Source organism: Schistocerca piceifrons, chromosome 3 (assembly GCF_021461385.2).
Source record: "Schistocerca piceifrons isolate TAMUIC-IGC-003096 chromosome 3, iqSchPice1.1, whole genome shotgun sequence".
Classification (NCBI taxonomy): Eukaryota; Metazoa; Arthropoda; class Insecta; order Orthoptera; family Acrididae; genus Schistocerca; species Schistocerca piceifrons.
The window spans coordinates 795,519,674-795,527,141 of NC_060140.1; the positions used below are offsets into that span (position 1 = coordinate 795,519,674).

At 44.7% G+C, this 7,468-nt stretch overlaps 1 non-coding gene across 1 annotated transcript; it reads right to left on the bottom strand.

Annotated features, from left to right (window-relative positions):
- Positions 1 to 461: 461 nt before the first annotated feature.
- Positions 462 to 536, bottom strand: Trnat-cgu. Its single transcript has one exon. It is a non-coding gene; the product is annotated as a tRNA-Thr (tRNA).
- Between the last annotated feature and the right edge of the window lie 6,932 nt (positions 537 to 7,468).

Genomic DNA, 7,468 nt, shown 5'->3' on the forward strand with positions numbered 1-7,468 from the left:
AAATGTTAGACTCAGGAAGCTGTGATTTCGTATGTAGCCTCAGTTTCATGTAAAGCATTAAATATGTCACTCCAATAAGCTACCTCAATTGGCTTTCAAGCTATTTACCAAAACCAAATTTGGAACGAAAACGTCCTTATTCATGGTATATTAAGTATCATTTGCATTTGTAATAGAAAGTCCTAATTACACACTTGATTAAATTTATGCAATAATACGGCTGTACCAAATTTAAAGACTTGTAAATAACAATGGTTATGACGACTCATAGAGAGGCAGTTCAGATGTCATGTCCGACTGCCGGTTGTGTTCTAGAAATTCTAGCTGGAAAAGTTTGAATATAGCCGAGCTAAAACTTTTTCAGTAACCAATGCAAACTTAACCGTATTAATATAAAAATAAGAAGATTGTAAACTGTTAAACGACAGAGCTATTAAAACTTCCTGGCAGATTAAAACTGTGTGCCCGACCGAGACTCGAACTCGGGACCTTTGCCTTACGCGGGCAAGTGCTCTACCAACTGAGCTACCGAAGCACGACTCACGCCCGGTACTCACAGCTTTACTTCTGCCAGTACCTCGTCTCCTACCTTCCAAACTTTACAGAAGCTCTCCTGCGAACCTTGCAGAACTAGCACTCCTGAAAGAAAGGATATATCCTTTCTTTCAGGAGTGCTAGTTCTGTAAGGTTCGCAGGAGAGCTTCTGTAAAGTTTGGAAGGTAGGAGACGAGGTACTGGCAGAAGTAAAGCTGTGAGTACGGGGGGTGAGTCGTGCTTCGGTAGCTCAGTTGGCAGAGCACTTGCCCGCGAAAGGCAAAGGTCCCGATTTCGAGTCTCGGTCGGGCACACAGTTTTAATCTGCCAGGAAGTTTCATATCAGCGCACACTCCGCTGCAGAGTGAAAATCTCATTCTGGAAACATACCCCAGGCTGTGGCTAAGCCATGTCTCCGCAATATCCTTTCTTTCAGGAGTGCTAGTTCTGCAAGGTTCGCAGGAGAGCTTCTGTAAAGTTTGGAAGGTAGGAGACGAGGTACTGGCAGAAGTACAGCTGTGAGTACCGGGCGTGAGTCGTGCTTCGGTAGCTCAGTTGGTAGAGCATTTGCCCGCGAAAGGCAAAGGTCCCGAGTTCGAGTCTCAGTCGGGCACACAGTTTTAATCTGCCAGGAAGTTTCATATCAGCGCACACTCCGCTGCAGAGTGAAAATCTCATTCTGGACAGAGCTATTAATTAATATTGCTACATGTGCCTAGGGCGGTTGAAAGCAGATGCTCCTTTGGCGATCCGCTGAGCACTTACATAAATACAGCCAGCGAGAAAGTAAGGAGATACATGTCACAGCGAGATATCAATCTGTACGCGTCAGTAAAGCGTGCGTGCGTTGTGCTTCGGCTAATGTCAGACCTGGGAATGCGTTTCCGGCAAAAGTGGGAAGTGAACTTGCGAGGACTATACGCTGTTCTGGATCACTTAGATTTCATGGTAGTAACTGCTTCTGTGCTGCCCGTAATATTGACAAAACCGCGTGGCAAGTGACGGGGTTATTTTCCACTTTTAAGCCGCGCAAATTACTTTTGGTGATTAGAAGTTAGGGCGATAGACCATTCTACTTGGAATGTCGTGTAAAGATCGCCTCTCAACTGTTAATAGTGCTGTTTCCGACAGGAATATTATTATTATTATTATTGGTATTATAAGGAATATTATCCATTTTTGTGTGTGTGTACTTTTAAGGAATATATCAAACAGTTAAAGTTCAGAACTTTTATTCAGTGAGCACGAAGAGTAATGTGGACTTACAGACTGGAAGTTACGCTCAGTATTTTCTCCATCGCCTTCTGGCTGACCGTAAAAACATTTTACAGGCTCTTGTAAACGGCGAAGGTAGGTGTAAAGCTCTCTTTGAACTACCTAGATGTAGAAATTGAAATAGGGTATTACCCTATCGTAAAAAAAATGCATATTATTGGAGTCCTCTTCATGAACTGCATTATGTTATGTGCTCATATTAGCAGTCTTTTTAAAATTTCAAGAAATTACGTCCGATCACTTTCTCTTTCCCTGAAAATGCCAGGAATTACTAATTCCATGTGCTGGTGCTTTCTTATGTGTATTCGACATGGATGAATAATTTTTGACTTCCCGAAACTAGGTTATTTAGGAGCCGTTAACATCTTCTTCTATAGCTCAGTTTTGTGAGTTATTTGTCGTTCCCTCGTGCACCTGAAATACAAGGTCAGTTAAACATTCCCGAAATTTTTTTTTGTGAATTGTATATCGTACTGATGTCTAGTCTTTGACTCTTTTTGAATTCCTTCGACCTTCGTACACACTTTTGTTCTATCAGCGCTTGGATAGTCTTGGAAAATTACTTTCTGGAGTGACGTTCACTGCCGGGGACAAGTACTGGAAGGGATCGAGGATTTAGAAACAGCTTCTTTCAGCACTCATTTGAGATTTGCAAACAAGAATAACTTACACGGAACTACGTTCAGGGAGTAGAGGGTCGATTTTTGGCACAAAAATCGCGTACTGGTAAAACTGAACGGGTTAGCATTTTTCGTGGCGGGGAACCATGAATTGCCTTGCCGCAACTTCCGACATTTCCTCGGAAAACATTTTCGAAATGGTTCTACGAGGTCTGATTGCAAAGTTACCATTAACACTTTGAAAAAAAAAATCAAGTTAACGATCGTGCCGATCCTTCTCTATATACCCATCTTTCAATACGACACGTTTTTCCCCAACTTGTCACGAACCCAAATGTACTCGTAAATCACAGAGTTCGACATTGTTCCCGCCAAAGTAAGTGTAATGACAAGACCGTCACTGAATATTATCTTGTGACAAGATTCAAAAAATAATGAGTTTTATAAACTCCTTAAAATTCTATAGGCCTGAGGTTAAAATAAAAGTACAGAAATGTTAAGCACAAGTTGTACAGAAACCTGACTGCAATTCTAAGAGACGAAGAACATCAAAGGGAGGCTGAATTTGAGAAGGTAGTGAGACAGAGTTTTAGTGTGGCCCGATGTTATTAAGTCTGCACATTGAGCAATCTGTGAAACGAACTGACAAGAAATTTGGAAAGGAAACTGAAGTTCAGGACGAAGTATAAAGACAGCGTAATTCTAACGGAGACGGCTAAGTATTCGGAAGAGCAGCTGAGAGAAATGGATGGTGTCTTCGAAAGAGATTACAAGATGAACATCAACAGAAGTAAAACAAAGGAAATGGTTTGGCTTCGATTTAAATGAGGTGATGTCAACGGAAATAGACTGATACTAAAAGTGGTAGATACGTTTTTCTATTTGAGCAGCAAGAAAACAGAAAGTAATGAAGGTATATGACGTAGACTTGGAATAACAAGAAAAACTTTTCTGAAATGAGACATTTGTGGAAATGAAATATAAATGTAATACATTAACAGAAACTCTTGGACTGTTGTGCTACAGAAGAGACGAGTAGATCACATAAAGCATAAAGACGTATTGCATCGGACTGAGAAGAAAATAAATAAATTGATTCACTTGATTAATAGAATGGGCCGTAGAGGGTACACAACTTTAGGCATCAAGGAATTTTCAGTTTGTTAACAGAAGAAACTGTGGGGAGTGTTGTATTGCACAACGGTAAGGAGAGGTTGGCTACAGTGTGGTGCAGCTCTGTAATCTTAGGAAAGCTGGACAGGAACAGAAGTGATCGACGAACAAGATAACACAGCAAACAAAAGATTTGTTTCTCTAAGCGTATGAAGATTCATTATAAATAATGCAGTAAGAATTAGAGCCCAGCTCATAGAGTAGCAACTAGGATGAGGCTCACTGTACTAAGCACGAACGATGATGTCCTAGTGATGAGGCACGAAGTAGAAACGGGGTGTGCAGTTGCCACCATTTGTCCTGTATCACAGTGGCAGAGGGCGTTCATAGTCCAGGCCCACTGGATGCGTGGCTCAGTGTGCGCGCACCCTTGGGTCCGCCAAATCTCACTCGACCGGCATTAGAATCATACGAAAACTTGCTGTTCCATTGCCAACTTCGCGACACTGTAGATGGTATCGATATATTATGCCATGGGGAGTAACAATTCTGCAGGGAGACCAAGGCTTGACTACAGTAAACAAGTCTTAATGGATGTAGGCTGCAGAGATGAAGAGGCTTGCTCAGGATAGATTCACCTAGAACACTGCATAAAACCAAGCTTCTGGTTGTAGACCATAACAAAAACAACGCAAATACGTTTTGATGTGTAAAGTTCTTTCGCTTCACCCCAGACTATAGTCTTGATGAACCTATGCTACAAACGTAATACTAAACATTCTCAGTCGTCACAGATAACGAAGGCGTCATGCCTCTCATGACCCAAAGAGCAAATGCCCTAGTATTTCATCCAGCCACTCAATGCCTAACGCCTGGATTGTATTTGAATAGTGTCCTGTGATAAACTAGAAAAATTATTGAACTCTATGCACAAAAGAGGAAGAGTTGTCAGAAGCTATTGTCGAACAACTTGGCTTAAAAGTAGGAGCTAATGTTATATTCTCAGTTGTGACCCTCCTTGTCATCATTCCACCCTCAGGTCACTGCAGTCTTTTCGAAAAGTAATGATAGTTCTACAACAGCCTTCCACGCATCTTGGATTTTGGAAACAATTGTAGTCTGTAGTATTTGTGCGACTGTTCAGTGTCACAAATTATATCATCCCCAAAAATGGATGGACACCGACAGACTTTTGATATCCAGCAGGGTTACAGCAACAATTAAAAAAGATTATCTGCAGATGTGATCGGAACAGCAATTGGAAATAAACTGCCAATGAAAAGGAGAAATCCAGAGTAGTTCCTGCTTACCCCAACAGTTTTAAAAAGTGTCTCATACACAACATACGGGTTCTACTCTTTGTGAGAAATATTGTTCATAAATCCTCAGTGGCTCCTTTGCAGGCTCGTCACATGGCGTCGACAGTTATATCAGCAGAGTGACAATGTTGCAGACTATTAAGTTCAGTGTGGGGAGGGTGGGGCAGTTATGAATTGACAAACTACTATTATGAAAGATAGAATTAACGGAGGAATGCCAAAAACTGGCTCAATCCCGGCCTGTTAATATGAGTGCGCCGGAAACACACCCTGCCACGCCGCAAATGACGGCTGCAAGCACCCCCAGTAGCGTAGTACCCCAGCCGTATGTTGGAACCTTGGCTAATAGTTTCCCTGCAGTTATCTTTATTCTGACACTCTCCGGGAAACCCAGCGAACAGATAAACTCCTTCTTGCAAACTGTCCGAGACGTAGGTCGCGCTTGCGCCTGGCCAGACGATTTCTTGTTAAATGTACTCCGCCTTAAATTGTCAGGTGATGCCCCTGCCTATGTTGAATCAGTGCACGCCCTTAGGGACACCACCTCTTTCGCCAGGCTGGGCTGAAAGCAAGGTATTCGGACCGACGTGACCCCCGCTATTACAGGGACAAGTTATCCACCCTATGTTGAATCACTGCACGCCCTTAGGGACACCACCTCTTTCGCCAGGCTGGACTGAAAGAAAGGTATTCCAACCGACGTGACCCCCGCTATTACAGGGACAAGTTATCCACCCTCCGCCGGAAGCAAGGAGAGGACGTAGAAGGATTTGCTGACCTAATCTGCGCTGTGGCTTGCCGCATTTACACGCTTGGTTCGGATTCCGCACGTAACGAGGTATTAATCGAGCAAGCAGAAGCCCGCTCGATTGACGTATTTATACATGGAATCGACCCGTAGGTGGGAGGGGAGGTCAAAATAGCATCACCCGCCTCGTTGCATGATGCCACACTACTTGCGATGATGCAGAAGGAGGTAGCACATTTTGTAGCTAGTTCGGCGCGCCCGAACGAACAGCCGCGACCAATTTTCAAATATGAGCAGGTATGCCAACGCTGCCGAAAGGCAGGCCATGCTGCTGCGCGGTGCTGTGCCCCTTATTGCTCCCAGTGTGGAGACATAGGGCATATGAGTAAAAATTGCCCGCAGAACTTGGGAAACCGGGGACCCTCGTACAACCAGCAGAGGGAACAATTCACCAACAATTCATCCAGACCTCAGAGACAGCCGGGAAACGGTCGAGGGGCACGTAACGCCGCCAGACCGCGCGCCCTGTAAAATTTACGCATCCAGTCCGCCACGGTGTCGTAAATGTGGCGGCGAGTATCCTCCTCAAGGGTAAAATTAGAGGATGGAACGTGAGAATGATTGTTGACACGGGAGCTCAAACTAGTGCGTTATTCGTAGGGCATGGGGAGAGACAAGTGTTAAAACCACCCCGTTACCCAAATTAACGGTTTGAGTGACGAGAAAAATCATACCCATTGGGTATCGCCAAGTTTAGTTGAAAATCGGAGCCAGTTACTACCCTTGCGACATGGACGTAATTCGGAAACGAAGGCGAGAATTCGATGTCATTCTGGGGAGTGATTTCCTTCATCACTACCAGAGTGTAGTCGATTACAGAACGAAAACCGTCCGTCTCGGTGAGGAAATCCACCGTTTCGGCGGCTCCCACGTCAATCCGTCGCAAGGAATTTGTGAAACGCGGCAGCTTCCACAGGTTCCTTACGCGCAAAAGTGGGCATTACGTACAACTACCTCTGTTAGAATCAGCGGTGGCACGGGACGCATTTTCTGGCTTGGGGTCAAATCCCGAAAACACGAGAACAGCTGTATTGGTGGATCCACTCTGTGAAAACTATGTCCTCGACAGATTACAAGTTCGTGTTAAACGTGGTTTAACAACAGCGGAAGTGCAAGGGAAAGATTTTTACGTTCCCGACTGTGTAGATAATTTTGGAACGAAGGAAGTAGAGATTCTTCGTGGCTCCATTATAGCTAGGCCAGTCTGGTGCTGTCTTTAACTGACCTGGTAAACAAAGAGTTAGGGCAGATTACTCTAGATCGCGCCACCGCGCACATCACGGATTGGCACCACCACCAGTATCTCAGTCGTGTACTTATTCCTAGTTCCATGTGTACCCCTTTAGTAATTATTGGTTTATCGCTATGGGTAGCGTTTACAAAAGGACTTTTTGCGCGACTTCGGTCGCCACCTCCCGCTGTCCCCGAACAGCAACCTCCTGGGGAATACCATGCATAAGAAAGAAATGGGAGTGTTCCTTTCTGCCCCCATACTGTAGTAGTCAGTAAAAGATAGTAGTGAGTAGAAAAGAATAGGAAATAAGTGAAGTCTACCAAAAAGGAAAGGCATGGCCGTCCTTTGGATGTAAGCAACAAAATATGCGTGTGAAGTGCTCCCCTACCCCCACCCCTTTGTGATTTGTGGATTGCCCCTTCCGGAACCCCCGTTTATGCGCTTCGGCGGGAGTTGCAGTGCGTCACAGTGCGCTGCTGCCTGCCGGGGTCAGTGACCTCCGCCGCTGCCACCGCCAACAGCTGATCGCCGGAACCAGCGCGCTACTCGCAGCGTCCCACACCAC